At 56.2% G+C, this 17,405-nt stretch overlaps 1 protein-coding gene across 1 annotated transcript in view; it reads right to left on the bottom strand.

The window, feature by feature from the left end:
* TFEB (transcription factor EB) overlaps positions 1 to 17,399 on the bottom strand; it is a 47,786-nt gene extending 30,387 nt beyond the window's left edge. Inside the window, exon 1 of the mRNA XM_060021840.1 lies at positions 17,360 to 17,399. The gene's annotated coding sequence lies outside the window, so the exon portion shown is untranslated. The remainder of the gene's footprint in view (positions 1 to 17,359) is intronic.
* Between the last annotated feature and the right edge of the window lie 6 nt (positions 17,400 to 17,405).

Raw genomic sequence — 17,405 nt, 5'->3', positions numbered from 1 at the left:
CCTCCCCACCTCCACCGACAGGCGCTGGAAGGATGAGGTCGTGGGGGAGCCAACAGCATTCAAGCACAAATAGGACGCCTACTGCATGCCCAGTTTTAAGCAGTGGCAGGTGCAGGAAGCAGAAGACTCTGCCCTTGCTGTCCTGCCAGAGGCTCTGGTCCCCAGCAATGCCCAAAGGGTCGCCCTGCCACCCCCACCCCCTTCAGTACTGTCTGCACCAGATGTTGGCAATGCTTAGAAACAGGATTAAAAATAGTCTCTATAATGAGTCAGTGCTAAGAATAACCTGGGCAAACAGCCCTCGGGGAGAGGACACTGCCAGGGAGGCACCACCACCTCCCACCTCCCAAGCCAGCCTGGCCCACCCCCCAGCCTTGCACCCGGAGCGCCCCCGCAGCCCGCAGAGAGCCTGGGATATTTATACCCCAACTGCTGAGTGGACAGAGATGTGGGCACGCCCGCACACACTCCCTGCCTGAAGGGGCCGGGAGATCAGAGGAGTGGGCAGATTCTGGAGACCACCATGCTCGAGGCGGAGCCGTACTGAGGCAGCGAGACACTTGAGTTTCCTTCCCAGTTGTGACACCAGCTCCCCACAGGACACTGGGAAACCGTGCCCCCGGCTCCCCTCCCCTCCCCTGTGAAACGGGTCCCTAGTGTCAGCCAGACCAGCCCACTTCCTAGGCGACCAGGGGAACGGAGACCAGAGAAGGCCAGCAATATACTAAAGGGCGGACATCAGATGTGGGGAGCAAATCGGAACTTGGGAGTCAGAACCAAGCCAGATCCCACGGCCAGGGGCTCCCACATTTCTTCCATGCTCTTCCCTCATCGCCCCCACCCCGAAATGATCAGAATTGCTAGACTCATGGACATCTGGACACGAATTGAAGATTAACAGAGCACATTCACACAAGGTGTCAGAGCTGAACCCCTCAGTACCTGCAGGTGAGAGACAAGGTGATGAGTATCACTCTACAGTTGAAGAGACCGAGGCTCAGAAAACTGAATTAACTTGCTAGGAGCCCCTCAGCTGGGATGAAGCCTTATTGCCATCTACCAGCCCAGAAGCATCTCCCAGGAGCCCGTATGCTCCTCTTCCAGCGACACCCAGAAGGAACAGGACACCCTCTAACGCTGCTGGGAGGCAGAGGGAAGGGGCCAGAAAAAGGTGAGGAGCCTTCAGGAAGGGAGCAGACCACACACGTTGAAGGAGAGCAAGAAGCCGGTGTCCCGGGCAGAGCACGGGCCATGGAGTCAGGAGCCCTGGACTCTAGTCACAGCTCTGTTAGCGATAACTGCATGATCTGGGAAAATCATTTCCTAGGCTTCACTCTAGGTCTCAGTTTCTCCATCTGGAAAATGGAGCTTTGAACACCAGGCCTTTGAAATATCCTGAAGTATACCATGACCACACACTGGAGGTGCATAAAGAATATTAGCATATCAAAGGCTCTGACAAGTCCTGTAGCAAAGAAATCCATTTTTTTTTTTTTTCAACTCTCCCACTCCTGCTTCATCACCGAACCCTTCCACAGAACACTTCTTGAGAAACTCTGGAGTAGATCTGGGGTCAGCACTTCAAATGCCTCCACGGGCCAGCAGGAAACATGAAAGCTTGAAGCAGGCCCAGACAAAATACATCGGGACCTGCAGTTAGCTCCAAACCCTGAAAAATTCCTGGTAGCTCTGGGGGCTGAAGAGTCTAGCATTTCTGTTCTGTGAAGGCCTCCCCCAGGACCCATCTGGGGTTTTGATCCCATCTGAGCCTCAGCAATTCTGTTGAGAAGGGCAGGGAAGGGGTCAGTACCCTGCGTCACACAGCTGAGGAGACTGGGACCCAAGGAGACCAGAGAATGGGCCCCGGGCCACACAATGGTTCCCTGGTACAGACAGGAGAGACGGTGTCCTATGTACCAAGCACTTGACCTCCATAATTTCATGGAATTCTCACAACAACCCTTTGAGGAGGGCACTGCGGTTATACCCATTTCACAGAGCAAGAAACGAATGCGCAAAGAGGTTCGGGCTTTTGTCCAAGGTTGCACAGCTGGCAAGTGCTACTGTCTGGCTTTCAACCCTGGCAGCCTGAATCCAGAACTCATGCCCTCGGCCCAGCTCTGCCACTCACTAGCCAGCGAGAGAGATCTGACCATTCTGAGCCTCAGTTTCCTCACCTAAAAACGGGATGATAAAAAGACCTGCACGTGAGGTTACTGTGAAGATTCAATTTGCAAATATACAGAAGTGCCTGGCATACAGTAGGTACTCGATATACGTGACCTCTCATTCAATACCACATCCTCCTGTGGGAGCTCACGCCTGAGCCTCTGGGCTCTGGGTCTGGCAGCCTCAAAGCCACCCACAGCTTCCTGAAAATTGACCTCTGCCAAAAGTCCAAGGACACAGACCCTCCACCTGGCATCACAGGCCTCCAAGCTGGGGCTCCTCGGGTACCCCATGTAGGTGGGGGCTCTGGAGGTTGGGTTTCCCAGACCCAGGCCAAATCTGGGTCTCATCCCCTGGGGCTCCTAATGGGCCACCTCCCCCTCAGAGCCGGGGGTATCCCCAGCTCACCATGGGTCACAGGCCTCTCCCCACCCTTGCCCCAGGTCACGGGGTGGGGAGGTGGCGGGGGCTCTCCAGCGAGGCAGCTGATATCCTCATGACCTGCCCCAGCCCTCCCAGCCTTAGAGCCAACAGTTACAACCCACCCAGAGCTCGCCACACTTCCTGTAGCCAGCTCATCCCTGTTAGGTCACAAGGTGGGCATCACCACCCAGACGGCTGGCTGCTCAGGGGTTTGTATGCCCACTTTAGAGATGAAGAAACGGAGACCCCAACTGAGCCCGGGCAGAGATCTAAGTCATAGAAAGGCTTCTGGCTCCTGGACCAGGGCACAGGGCTGAGCCAGGTCCCAGGCCAGGCCCGGCCCATCTGAGCCAGCCGGGGCAGCACAAAGGAGGAGAAGACTCAGGAGACTCCCAGGGGCCAAGGGGAGGAGGGAGAGTATCTGAGCCCTGAGTCCCACCCATCACCACAGATCCTGCAAGTCTTGGGGTGGGCGGAACATCAGTAAACCTGAGTCCTCCCCTACCCCACCCCACCCCAGCCAGGGAAAACGTGCACAGCCCTCACCCAGTGCCTTGAGACAACTCTCACCCTCACCTCTGGCCAGGCCTGGCCCCGCAGCCCTTCACTGACAGGGAGCCCCCACTGGGGGGCTCTCTATCTCCAGACCCCAAGTCAAACACTCACTCCAGGCATCGCCTCCCCTCACTGTCCCCCCCCCCATGCATGTCATCACCCCGGAAGCCCTCCCTAACCACCCCCTGCCCTCTGTGTCTGCTGACCCCCACCGGGCCCGCTCACCAAGCCACCTTGCTAAGAATTGGGTCCCAACCCCCCAGTCTGGCTCCCACGTGTGGAGCTGTGTCTCACCCTGAGCAGGTGCTCCACAAACATCACTGCACGGGAGGGAGATCATCTCGCAGGCGGTGGCCCCAAATATTTTGACCATGACTCACAGAAAAGTATATTTTGTTTGACCCAGGACACACACACACGCGCGCGCGCACACACACACACACACACACACACACACGGAGTGCGTGTACACATGCACATGAAACTCCAAAAAAGTTGTACAAAACAACACTTACCAGTACTGTGCAATAATACACTTGGATGTTTCCTATCATTCTTTTCCATTTAATTTATTACTTCCTTTTCATTTCATTTTCATTGAGACCCACTAAGCTGATTTCATGGCCAGATTAGGGTCCAATCAGTTGCCCCGATCCACAGTTCAAAGAATGGCCCTCCCAGGATATCTGCATAGCCCCGCTCCCTGCCTGGCGCACGACTCTCTGTGTAACAGGTGCCTAAGAGAGGCATCCATGTGGCGGACACTGACTCCGGCCAGGCCTGTGCTAAGCATTCTATTATGGGATCTCATTTCATCCTCACGATCACTTTAAGAGGAAGGGACTGGGAGGAGTTTTACATGTGAGGAAACTGAGGCCAGGGTCACAGAGTAAACGGCTGAGGCAGGGGTCAGAGCCAGGCTGCCTGAATCTGGAGCCACGTTCATGACCATCCTGCCCCGTCCTGCCCCCCAGGGGAGTGGCCTTCAACTCCTCTTGAAAGTCCACCCACTGGCAGGGAGCTCTGCCCAAGGAAGTCCACTCCCTCCCACTATGAAAAAGCCGTTACCTATATCAATGTCATTCTTTATATTTGTTGACTATGTTATTGGAAATGGTACAAAGAGAAGACAGGGCTCCTGGCCGGAGCTGACTGGCCGTGAGGCGGGCCCCCACCACTCTCACCACACACCCTACTCCCTCCTCTCCACCTGCCCACCTCCAGCCGAACCCAGAGGAGGTCCAGCAGGGCTAAGGCAGACCATTCTGCTGTTCTCCTCACTGACAGCACTGCCCTGGTAAGTCACGCGATGCCTCTGTGCCTCCGTGTCCCCATCTGTGAAATGGGGATGATGACAGCGCCCACCTCACAGGGTGAGTGTGAGGGTCCAAGGGGCTGGTACAGGTCAAGCATTTGGCCCAGCATCTGACGTGGAGTGAGGCCCGGAAACAGGAGCTCTTATTAGTATCCCCAGGCCCCACTCAAATCCTCGCCATCAGAGATGATCCCCGTGAACCTGGTGTTTTGCTGTTTGCGCTCAAACATGCTCACATGCAGGTACGACGTGAACCTGTGCCAGGTGCCGTTCTGAGCACTCTCCGTGAATTAAGTCTTTTAATCCTCAGAATGAACCCACACGGTGGGCACTGTAACTGTCATCTCCATTTTACAGAAGAGGAGACTGAGGCCCCAGGATCACAGAGCTGCAAAAGCGGCAGGGCCAGGACTTGAACCCAGCTGGCCCGGCAGCGTCTGCTCCCAGTCTTGACGTCAGTGCGTATTTCCTGCAGCCTGGCCGCCGGGCTAAGTGCATCACGCCCATTACCTTCTCACCAGAGGCTCAGACGAGCCCGGGAGAGGAGGAGAGGAAGCAGGGAGCGCGTAGTTACACTGCCCAGGGCTGCACGGCTCTGCAGAGGTGGGACTGGCAGTCTGCTTCTCCTGATTTCACATGCTTTCCACCATCCCATCCTCTCTCTCCCCAGCCCCTCCCTTCACCACCTGCTTCCCCAGCCCTGACTCCGCTCAAAAGATACCCACGTGCCAGTGCAGCCTGCGGGACCTCATCCCCACTAACTCAGCTCCCCAAAGACATCCCCCCACCCCCCCGCCACACGCACGTGCACACATGCCCGCGTAACTGGAGAGGGGAGCGCCCTGGAAGGAGGCTCCCAGGAAGGCTCAGCTCTTCGGGGGTCCAGAGCCCAGGGCCGTGCCCCCGGCCCCTGTGCCGGCTCCAGTTTCCTCATTTTCCCCAGGGCTGGTTCTCACCCAGCCCCCCGCACCTTGGCCTGAGAGGAAGTTGCACAATCCCCTGGGAGCTGCAAGTGTGCTGAGGATTACTCACAGTGCAGAGGGAACCACACGCCCGGAAGGCCTCACACCCACAACCCTACCCAACGCCGATGGGCTCCCAGCTCCCATCTCGTGGACCCGGGGCTCCAGGCCACCTACAGGGTCCCTCCCTACTCCAGACTGAGCCAATGACAGCCCCACTGCCCACAGAGCCACACAGGGCCCCAGGCCAAGCTGCCCCTGCCCCGAGATGGAGAGGCACAGAGGGGCAAGAATTTGCAGGAATCCTACTAGGTCCCGGGCGGGCCAGACCCTAACCCACACATCCTCCCTGCCCCTCCTGGAGGTGTGTGCCCCCTTAGCCAGAAGCCCCACGGTTCACCACTTTCCTGACTGACCCCACACCTGTGACCTCAGCCTTTGGCCTTCCCAGGGCCTCCAGACACCCAATTCACACTCTCACTATGGCCCACCTTGAAATGGACCCTGAGACCCAGCACAGTCCTGTGAAGCTCTGGGGAGATCTGAGCCACCATACGATTCTCACTTGTGGGAAAATGCTCTTGCTACACTTGAGATTTCAGAGGTTCCTCAGCCCCCGAAGCACTTCTCTAACAGCCTGAGACACTTGACATTTCGCTAGTGTTTCTTTCTGGTGGCTAAGGGACTCCCATCTCTGGCAGTTAGATACTGCTTGTCAAGAAAGGCAGGCAGTCACTGAGCTGTCGTTAGTCATCTACACCTCAGGGTGGATGAGTTTACTAGGCCCTTTCACAAGAGTATGTCTCAGGAAGGGATAGTGTAGTGGCGGGGAGACTAGGCACGCCAAGGCTCCTGAAGACGCAGGGGGTGAGGTGAGCCTCCGAATGGGGAGGTCAAGGAGGCCCAGAGAGCTCTGACCCAGACTCTGACCCAATCCTGGGCCCTCCCTGAGATAGCAAACTCCAGAAGGACACAAAGCTTGGCCTGGGTGTACAAAGCCCCTAAGGATGACCTCTGGCTCCCACGCTTCACCACCGGACTTGAAATGGGGCCTCAGATAAGGAGTATGATAAGCACCTCTTATCACCCCAGACAACCTTGGACTCCCACCCAGCTGAGGACAAAGTCAGAAATGGTTTTTCCTGGGCCCCAGGGCTCCCCAGAGAGCCCCTCATTTCTGCAGCCCTCATCAAAAGGCAGGGGCCCTCGGGGCAGTTCCCCCACAGCCCTCTGAGACCTGGAGTAGCAGGAGGCCCACGGCCATCACCTGATGCCTCCAGCTCACTGGATGGACAGGGAGCACAGTCGAGGGGAAGGGCCGGCGCTGGAAACCCCCACCCCCTGGAAACAATGGCCATGGGCCCCTTTGCCGGGATGCTCCCCAAGATGCCTACACAGCCACCCTCTCCCCAGTCCTGACAACAACCTACGAAGGGGAGGGGGCAGCAACACTTGCCACCGTCCTTTTGAGATGAGGACACTGAGGCTCAAAGCATTTAGTCACTTCCCTAGGGCCACACAGCGAGGTCATGGCAAATCTCAGGTTCCAGGATCCTTCCCTAGAACAGAGTTTCTCAACCTCAACACGACTGACACTTGGGGCCGGATAACTCTTTGTTGCCGGGCTGTTCTGAGCATTTTAGACCCTTTAGCAGCGTCTCTGGCCTCTACCCACTAGATGCCAGTAGCATTCCCTGAGTTGTGACAACCAAAAATGTCATCAGACATTGCCAAATGTCCCCTGGGAGACAAAGAGAACTACGGCCCTAAAAGGACCTGAAAGTCGGGCACCTGCCAATTCTAAATTGAAGGATATCTGCTGGAGCCCTAGATGTGCCAGGCAGGAGGGCCTGACGGTGCTGGTAAGTACCCTGTCGGCTCAGTACCCTCTGGGCAGAGCTGCCTCCTTGGCAGCCAGTGCCACTTGGGAATCTCGTCCCAAGACCACCTACCCCTCGCCAACCTATATACCAGCCCCCTCCCTGGCATTCAATATTTCAGTGGTCTTTCAATTATCTTGATCACTCACCCCTGTGAGTAAAAAATTTTGAGCACCCCCAATATTAGTTCCTTTTCTCAGGAGTTGCTTATAAATACCAGTGTATTAATATATCATGCATGTGAGCAAACATACACAAAAATAGATCTATAAAAAAGGTGAGAAGGGAAATATAAATTACACCCATGATGAGATACTGTTACACGCTCACCAGTGGGACAGAACTGAAACAGTCTACCAATACCAAGTGTTAGTGAGGATACAGAGCGATAGGAACTCTTAGGTGTCACCAGTGAGGAGTAAATTGGTGCAACCACTGAACACAGTATTTACTAAAGTTGAAATATGCATTGCATACCCTGTGCTCTAGCAATTCCGTTCCGGGTTATATGGGCTCTGGAGAAGTGTATGCACCGGTGTACCAAGAAGCAAATTCCAGGATGTTCTTACAGCATTGCTCACAGTAGCCAGAAAAGGAAAGCAACCCAAAAGTCCATGAGTGGCGGGATGGATACAAATATGGTAACAAGTTCATACAGGGGATACTATACAGCAGTGAAAATGAACACACCACAGCTACACACAACAATGGTGGACGGATCTCACAACGTGACAAAAGAACATGTTCAGTGTCATTCCAGCTCTAGAAACTCAAAACCAGGCAAAACTAAACTCTCTTGCTAAAGGATGCAGGTACAGGTGGTTACATGATAAAGGAAAGCAAGGAACCGATTATCTTGAAAGTCACAATAGTGGTTTGCTCTGGGGGAGGGGCTTATGACCAAGGTGGGGCACACAAGCTGATTTCAGAATGCAGGTTACATTCTGTTTCTTCATCTGGGTGGTGGTAACCTGGGTGTTCACTTTTGTTTGTTTGTTTGTTTGCGGTACGCGGGCCTCTCACTGTTGTGGCCTCTCGCATTGCGGAGCACAGGCTCCGGACGCTCAGGCTCAGCGGCCATGGCTCACAGGCCCATCCACTCCGCGGCATGTGGGATCTTCCCGGACAGGGGCACGAACCCGTGTCCCCTGTATCAGCAGGCGGACTCTCAACCACTGCGCCACCAGGGAAGCCCAGGTGTTCGCTTTTATAATTATTTATTACATTATCCATATAGGTTTATGCTCCTTTTGGCAATTATGCTATATTTCACCATAAAAAGAGGGACAAAACGATGAGATAGAAATACATAGAAATAGAAATTCTAATATTTTCTTCTCACACCTGGCTTTGAAAACCATTATGATTAGGCCAAACCTACTGGATGAAAAGCTATAGTTAGTCACAGGTCTGGAGGAGCCAGTGACACCCAGGGCTGTCTGTAGAGGGGCTTCTCCAGCTGGCCCAGACTATGGGCTGCCCCTCAGCCCACAGGACCAGGCCCTTTCATCTCCCACCCACCCCGGGGCATCCCAGCCACCACATGCCCCTGGTGGCCACGGGCAGGGGGTTGCATGATGCTGGGCTCCCTCGCACCCACCTCACCCTGCCCTGGGCCATTCCTCTGGGTCCCCGACAGCAGAGCTCAGAGGTCCACACTGGGAAGGCCCTAGGGGAGCAGGGCGGGCCTCACACACCCGCTTAATACACCAAAAGAAGGAGGGAGGCAGAAAAATGAAATGAAGAAGATGAAGCAGGACAGGGAGACACACCCGCATCTAGGCCTGATGTTCCAGATGCCTTGGAACTAGATGAAGGGTCAGAGGGATAGGGATGTGGGGGCAAAGGAAAGAGGGGGGAAGAGAGGGATGCTGGAGGTGGGGTGGGGGAGCAGAGGCACTGCTCCGGTTCCAAGCCCAAGTCTTGGGGCTCAGCAACAGGTGTGCCCAAAGATGCCTGAGCTGTTGCACCCAATTTAGCACCGTGTGCCCCAGGGCCCAGGGCTTCAAATGACAGGCCGGTAGCTCAGGAGCCAGCAGCCTCCCTGTGGCCTCACCTCTCACTCAGCAGCCTCTAGGCCTCTGGGAAGAAAGGACCCTGTCCAGGAAGGAAGGCTCCTGGGCCTGCCTGCAGAGGTGACCCTCGGGTGGGAGGACCCAGGGATCGAGAGAGCCACCCTTTCTGGAGCTCAAGGGGTGAGAAGGGCTGAGCCAAGGTCTCAGTGCTGGCATGAGCCCTTCTGTAAAAACTCTCTCTGGACCAAGGAAGAATGCCCTTCGGGGGGGAGGGGTAAATTGGGAGATTGGGATTGACATATACACACTACTATATATAAAATAGATAACTAATAAGAACCTACAGTATAGCACAGGGAACACCACTCAATACTCTGTAATGGCCTAGATGGGAATAGAATCTAAAAAAAGAGTGGATATGTGGATATGTATAAACTGATTCACTTTGCTGTACACCTGAAACTAACACAACATTGTAAATCAACTATACTCCAATAAAAATTAATTAAAAAAAAAAAAGGAAGAATGCTCTTCAGACCAAAGGGCCAGGCGTCAACACATTTGTGGTCATTTAGTCCACGGCTCTGTACTATCTCACATCACTCTGCCTTTCACTGTCCTCTGCAGTTACTGAAATTCCCCACCAGGCTATCAGTTTTGGGAGAGGAGCCGTGTCTTTATTCCCACCCACCCTGCTTGGCCGGCACAGTGCCAGGCCCCTACTCAGTTGTGCCTGCTGACCCCAATGGATGCTGGAGCGGGTCCCCCGCACTCCCTGGATCCCGGTCCCCTCCTCTCGACAACACAGGGGCTGCGCCAGCCGGCCTCTGAGGCCCACAGCCCTGCAGCTCCAATCAGCCCATGGCAAAGCCAGAGGGTGCCTCGCTGGCAGGGGCAGCTGAGAGCACACCTGGCCAGGGCAGGGAGGGGACAGAGGCGGCAGGGGGTGGACAGGATAGTGTGTCACCTCCTGGCCACACTGCACCCCTCAGGGATGTAAGAGCTGGGGCAGGTGCTGTCCCCAAACCAATTGTAAACAAGCAGAGGACAGGCTGTGATTTCCCTAGGCAAACAGGAGAAAACGAACCGGAGCCCCACCCCACAGACCCACTGGTAGAACTGGGGTGGGGGGTGGGGGGGTAGGGGGCAGGGCTGCTGCTGCAAACTCTCCGCGGGGAGGGACAGGCTGCGAGCCCCATGCTAGAGCCAGGCTGGGCCTGGATCACTGTGGGCAGAGGCAGGGAGCTCCTCCTTGTACAAGTTCCTGGGAACCAGTCCCTGGGTCTTAAATGGTGATGTTCCTGCAGGGCAGAGACCACGGGTAAAGCATCTGTGTGTCCTCGCTTCTGAGCACACGACTGGGGCCCGATTCACGCTCGCTCACTCACTTCATAAAGCTATACTGAGCACGCATTACACACCAGCCTCTCTCCAGGCACTGGCGACACTGCATCCTACAAGACAGACCCCACCCCTGTGCTCAGAGTGTGACCTTGGAGCAGTCCATTCATCTGCAGATTGATGGGCTCTGACTCCAGCTCCTCTCACCACCCCCCTGCAGGGCTGGAGGACCTACCGTCACCTCTTCTCACCCCCCAGAAGGCTTCCCTGAAACTCCCCCAGCTTCCAAGGAAGACTCCACCTACACAGGCCTCCCAGTGAAACCCCACTGTCACCCAGCTATCTGCTGCCCTCAAGGCCCAGGACCCCCTGGAAGATGATGGACATCCCTCCTCCGAACAATGGCCCCCCCGCACCACTCCACCACCTCCAGGCCGGGTGAAGAAAGGAGAAGGAAATGGCTGTTTTGTTTTTTTTTTGCGGTACGCCGGCCTCTCACTGCTGTGGCCCCTCCCGCTGCGGAGCACAGGCTCCGGACGCGCAGGCTCAGCGGCCATGGCTCACAGGCCCAGCCGCTCCGCGGCATGTGGGATCTTCCCGGACCGGGGCACGAACCCGTGTCCCCTGCATCGGCAGGGGGACTCTCGACCACTGCGCCACCAGGGAAGCCCGGAAATGTCTATTTCTTGCATGTGTATTATCATTTTTATTATTAACCAAAAAATGCAATTCAAACAGTGATCAAACACCCCCCACAGGGCGGGAAAGTAAAATAACATGATGGGTCTTTCTACACCTGCATTTTGGGCTGCTTTGGACACCTCCACCCTGGTGCCAGCAACGCCACCCTGGCTCCAAGCACTTTTACAGGAGCTTCAGACCCCACCGCCCCCAGGTCCCGATGACTCTCAGGGCTGGTGCTGTCCACCTCACCCTGCCTTAAGCAGTGACTATTTCCTGAGCACCTGTCCTGAAGGGTGGGGCTAAGACTGGACCCTGGTCAATTTAATGGGAGGTGAGGGCAGAAAGTCAGGATGGGGGAGGGAGGGCTGACCATACCAGAGACTAGGGGTCACCAAATGGTCTCAGAGTGGTTCCTACCCCTGGGGACCTGGATTCGAAAAGGAGACAGGCCTAAGAGACCCAAAGCAAGCGGAGACCCAGGAAACAGATAGCTCTGGCCTGGGGAGCTGCAAAACAGTAGGTTATCAGAGCGGGGTCCCAGGACCGGAAGTATTAGCATTACCAGCAAACGTGTCAGAATTGCAGATTCTAGACCTATTGGAATTTGCAGACCTACTCAGTTAGAAACCCTGAGAGTGGGGCCCAGTAAACTGTTTGAACAATCCTGCAGTTGATCCTGATGCCCACTCCAATGTGAGAACCACTGTCCTAGAGACAGGGCTTTAGAATCATCAGACAAAATTTTCTTTTTTCTTTTTTTTTAATATTGATGCCTAAGCCCCTCCCTGAAGACTCAGATGCAACAGTTTTTTTTAAAAGAGCTCCCCAGGGCTTCACAACACCCAGCTGGAGCTGCAGATGGAGCAGTCCCCTGGTCTCCTGGAAGGGTGTGCCTTTATGGACAGAGGATTTGCCTATAGGGAGGGGAGTAGGGGAGGGGTTGCCAGGAGAAGGGACCAGCATGAACAAGGGCTGGGACGAGGGAATATGGACCATGGGTTTCTGGATGGTCTGTTGGAATTCCTGGATTAATCCCATGGCATCACATTTGATTCTGGGACCCCGCTGTGTGGATAGAAGACAAGAAGGTGGCCTGGCCCCAAGGAAGCTGGACAAGGGTGGGGATGACCAGACCTAATTTCTCTCCCTCCTCATGCCCACACTTAAGAGACAGGAAAGAAAACTGGTGATGACTCTGCCTCTTGCTTCTGCCCCTCTCGGCTGCCCTCTGCTCTCACCCACTGCCCCCACTGCCCCATAGCCAGCAAAGCACTTCCTGTGGGCACGGTAAGTTCCACATCCTGCCTTATGGCTGAGATTTTATCTCTACTTTTAGTGGCATTGCAGACAAGGAGATCCGTATCTCTGGTCAGAGTGCAGGAGGGCCAGGCAGCAGGAGGGCAGGGGAAGGGCCTCTGGTCAGGAGTGAGTAGTAAGTGACCAGGCCAGATGCTATCCTAGGAGTCCCAAGGGGCAGGGCAGGGCAGGGGAGGTAGAGATGCTGCAGGCATGGCCAAATCTGCTACCTTGTTAATTGTGGAGACCGAGCAGGGTGTGGGACAACAGGGAGTGGTGGGGACTGTGGCCATGGAGTCTGCAAAGCCCCATATAAGGCATTTTGCTCGAGGCTGCTAGACCCAAGGGAGAGGCCTGTTTGCAACCCATAGGTCTTTATTTCTCCCCTAGAGCTCCCTATGCCTCTGTTTCCTCACCTGGAAATGAGAAATAAAGACATTATAGAAGTTAATTATGATAATTAACATTTTTTGAGCACGGCACTGTTCTAGGTCCTGTACATGCTGCAAGCACCCACACACTTAGCCCTCCCTACAGCACTATTAGGTAGGTGCTACTATACTCCTCGATTGCTAGGTGTGGAAACAGAGACACAGTGCGGTTTAGCAGCTTGTCCAGGGTCACACAGCTGGTAAGTGGCAGAGCTGGGATTCCAAGCCAGGCAGCCTGGCCCTGGAGCTCATGCTCTAGGGTACACTTAGCCCAGCACTCAATACATGGTAGCTATGGCTCTGTCCCAAGAAAAACTGGCTGGTCGCTCCACGGGGCCAGGCTTTAGCGAAAGCTCTATTGAGTGGACTTGGGCAGCACCTCCCCCCTCCCCTGCACCCCATACCCAACCCTTTCTGAAGCCTCTCCTGCCTTGGTGCCTTTGCGGAAGATGGATAGAAGGCTCGCGCTGGAGGGGACTCCACAGATGATCTAGGTTCACAGATACGGAAACCGAGGCTGAGAGAGGCAGGGACCGGCCATGGCTACACAGAGGGAGAAAATTTGGGCCACCTTTGCAGTCTACCACACTAATAAAGAGAAATGGGCAGGATGGAGGAGAGGGTTGAATAAAGGTGGGAATGGGCGCTAAAATGTTAGGCAGGTCCCAGGTCATGTCAAGGTATATTTTATACAATATCACTATAGGTATTTTGTGATACCACACGGCCTGTCAGCGCGGGGTCTCCTGGGTTCTTCTCACGACTCCCTACTGTCCCCTTCTCACCCAACAGCCCCCCAGCCTTTTCTCCACATCTGATTAAACAAGTGCTTACTAAGGGCTTCATTGTAGGGGAACGTTTGAGGTATCCAAGGAGCCCCAGGAAGCCTTGTCTGAACCCATCTCTTCCCCGGGCCGGGCAGGAGAGTTCTTGCCAGGGGTCCTTCGTCACCTGTGTCAGCAGCTCAGAAGAGCATCCAGGAGACAGGTATGTCCTGGGGCAGGGGCTTCAACAAGTCCCACCCCTGCTCAGAGCAGGAGACCCCGGAGGGGGAAAAGAAGGTTCCTGCACCACGACACACCCTGCCTTTTAAGACAGAACTCCTGGGAAACCCTGAAGTGGTCTTCTGCAGGGATTGAGAACATGGATTTCGGACTCAGTTGGGCCTGGGTTAGAATCCCTACCACTTCCAGGCTATGTGACTTCAGGCAACCTGCTTAACTTCTCTGAACCAGTATAATGAAAATAATAAGTCCTACCTCATTCGGAAGAGTAAATATACAATAAATGTTGAGAAATATTATTATAACTAAATTTTATTACAATATTGTTCTATTATAGCATAAAGAGAATAGATGCATATTCTATTAATTTAAGTTATCGTTACACTCTCATAGACATGCATATACACAATTCATCTATATACATGTATGTAGACACCTATAACCTCATAACCACAAACTCCCATCAATCACATACACCCCACACTGACATACAGAGCAGCACCCTGGACTCACCATGTACCAGGCACCTGACTCCTTACAGCAGCCTGTGAAGTTTGTACATTTTTATCTCCCTCTTTTCAGATGAGGTTACATATATTATATGCAAAAACACCCACTGTATCCTGGGATGTGGACACTTCTGGCAGCTCTGGGAACTCTGAACTCCCTCCCTCTGTATCAGAGGAGGCCAACCCAATTTCCACTGTCATCTCCAGGGCAGCCCCAAGCTGGGCCCCAAGTGCTGACTGCCCTCCATCCCTAGGACAAAGGCCCAACCTGGCTTTCATGCCAGCTGCGGTTGGGGAAACCCCTGCTGCCTGCAGAAACCAAGTTGACTTTGAAAAGGAAGAGACAGAAGCCAGGGGGTGGCTAGGCCACTCCCTGTGGGGGCAGGTGCTAAGTAACTCTATAAACTCTGGCTAATGATGCAATTACAGCCATAAACAGAGCCCCAGGAGGGATCCAGGCCAGAAGCCAGACCCTCAAAGGGCAGCCAGGCCTGAGAGGTGGGAAGCCCCTCCCACCTGCTTTCCAGCCGAGAGGCTGAAAGGGAGGCCTCACTGGCCCTGGAGGTGAGCACTGGGTACTCCCATAATCCCAGAACCCTGGATGGGCTCCTGCCTGCCCTGGCCCACCCTCCTACCCACCACTGACTGTGAGTTACCAGGCCATCAGCCCACAGAAGCCCAGGGGCTCTCCCTGGATTGAGTGCTCACCTGAGGAGATGTCCTCAATCCCTGCACCCCTTCCATGGGACACAGAACCAGGAGGCCTGGGTTCCCATTTGGCTGCACCTCACAGAGCTGAGCTGAGGACAAAATAGCACTGCAGCTGTAACAGGCCTTGTAAACTGTGAGCAACATTGGCTGCTCTCCCGCACAAGCAGAGCATAGAGTCACCCTAAACAGCCCTTCATTTACACTCTCTGGTTCCCGACTCACATCTAGAAGCCAGGAGGCAAGCAGAATGAAGGGGTCCAAGTAAATTCCACGGCTGGGGAAACTGAGGCAGGGCTCCCAAGGCAGCCAGCCCTTCCCCTCTCCAGCCTCTTCTGGCCTGGCTGTCTCTCTCCCAGACTGCGATCTCCCTGAAGGCAGGGCCTGGGGGCCATCTCTCAGGCTGCAAAGAGTGAAGGCCTCAGAGGGCACAAGCCAAGGAACGAAGAACTGCGATCTGACCTGAGGGCACCCACAGCTGGTGGCCTTGGAGGACACCAGAGACCGGCCCCTACCTTCCCCTCCACCGCCAGTTGCCCGAGAGTGCCAGGTCTTGGGCCGGTGGAATCTCAGCTCGCAGGGTCCTGAGCCCACATCCCAGAGGTGTCACTGGGGACCTGAACCGGCCTGTCCCCTTCCCTGCTCACCCAAGCACCCCTCTCTCAGGGTGGGGGGTGGGGTCTGGGCGGCAATTAACTGACACTTCCCCAGAGAACACTAAGCCAAAGAGCTAAAGTTTAGTCCTGAAACTGTTCGCGCAGAACCATCCCCTGAACAGACGGGCGGCAGGAGTGGACGGGGCATCTGAGAAGGCCCCCGCGGTGAGGGGCTGGCCTGGAATGAGGAGGGGGTGGGGGAGCCCTGGGCAATGCGGGCGCTCGCGCAGACGAGCCCCGCCCCAGGCGCCCTCTCCCCCTCCCTCCCTTCCTCCCTCCCCCTGGGCGCTGGGCTGGGGCGCGCCGGGCGGCTTCAGCGCGAACCTGCTCGCGCAACCCTGAGCAGCTCGGGGCAGCCGTGCGTGAAGCCAGAACCCCCGGCGGGAGGGGGCCGAGGGGCGGGGGAGCCGAGCTGGCATCAGCCCGCTCCCTTCGAGGAGGCGAGCGCACTCGCTGCGGCCGAATAGCTGATCGGGGTACCGGGAGGAGGGGAGAAGAAGGAGCGCGGACTCGGGGGCGGGACAGCCTGAGGTTGGGCGGTGCGGACTCAGGGATCGGGGAGAAGGAGGCGTGTTTTCCGGGATTCGGGACCGAGAAGAAGGGGGATACTCAGGGGGCGGGCAGATGGCTGGGAGCTCCAGGGAAGGTAGAAAGAGGGGCGTGCAGTGGGTGAGCTCTGGGGTTGGGATTCCCTAAGGTCGTGGAATAATGCAAGGGGGAGAAAAAGACTGCGCTCAGGGATACCGGGGGACTCTGGCAGAGGCGGCTTCTTCAAGAGGCCGAGGGGGAGGAAGGGACGGGAAGGGAGGGAGGGATGGTACTTCCACCCGCCCCCCCCTCAGCTTCCAGCAGCCCGGCCCCCGGGGCGTGGCGCCGCTCCGGCCCTCCCATTCCCCCGGACCATCCAGGCAGGGCCTGGCCCGGCCGGACTCGGCCCCCGCACACCTCCCCTACCTCCGGCGCCCTCCCCTGTGCCACCCGCCCCAGCCGCGTCCGGTGGAGAAGAAGTGGGCGCCGGGCCCACACGCCCTCAAACTTCTTGCAAGTTCACTCCCACGTCTCCCGCCCCTTCGACTCCAGCTCCCGGGCCGGGAAGGCCCGTGCCCGCCACGGCCCCTCCCGCCTGGTTACATAAGGTCGCAGAGAAGCCGCCCCCCGGCCGTGGCCTGAAGGGAGGGGCTGAAGGGGCTCCCAGGCTCCGCGGGCAGCGCCGCCCCGGCCATGCGCCGGGCGTCCCGGGCTAGACGGACAGCGGGGCGGGTGGCAGCGCGGCGCACACGGTCTCGCTCCCCTTTCCAGTCGACACCCCCACCCACCCACCTGTCTCCCGGACCCACTGGATCGGAGCAGGGGAGCCTGGGTCGGGGGTTCCGGGCCCTCCGCGCACCCCTTGCCCCCCAGCGCTGCTCACCTAACTATGAAGGTCAATCCGTCCGCCGCCCGCGCCCCGCGGCTCC

This window comes from Delphinus delphis, chromosome 10 (genome assembly GCF_949987515.2).
Source record: "Delphinus delphis chromosome 10, mDelDel1.2, whole genome shotgun sequence".
In the NCBI taxonomy this organism is placed as follows: domain Eukaryota; kingdom Metazoa; phylum Chordata; class Mammalia; order Artiodactyla; family Delphinidae; genus Delphinus; species Delphinus delphis.
This window is presented reverse-complemented; position numbering and strand designations above follow the sequence as displayed.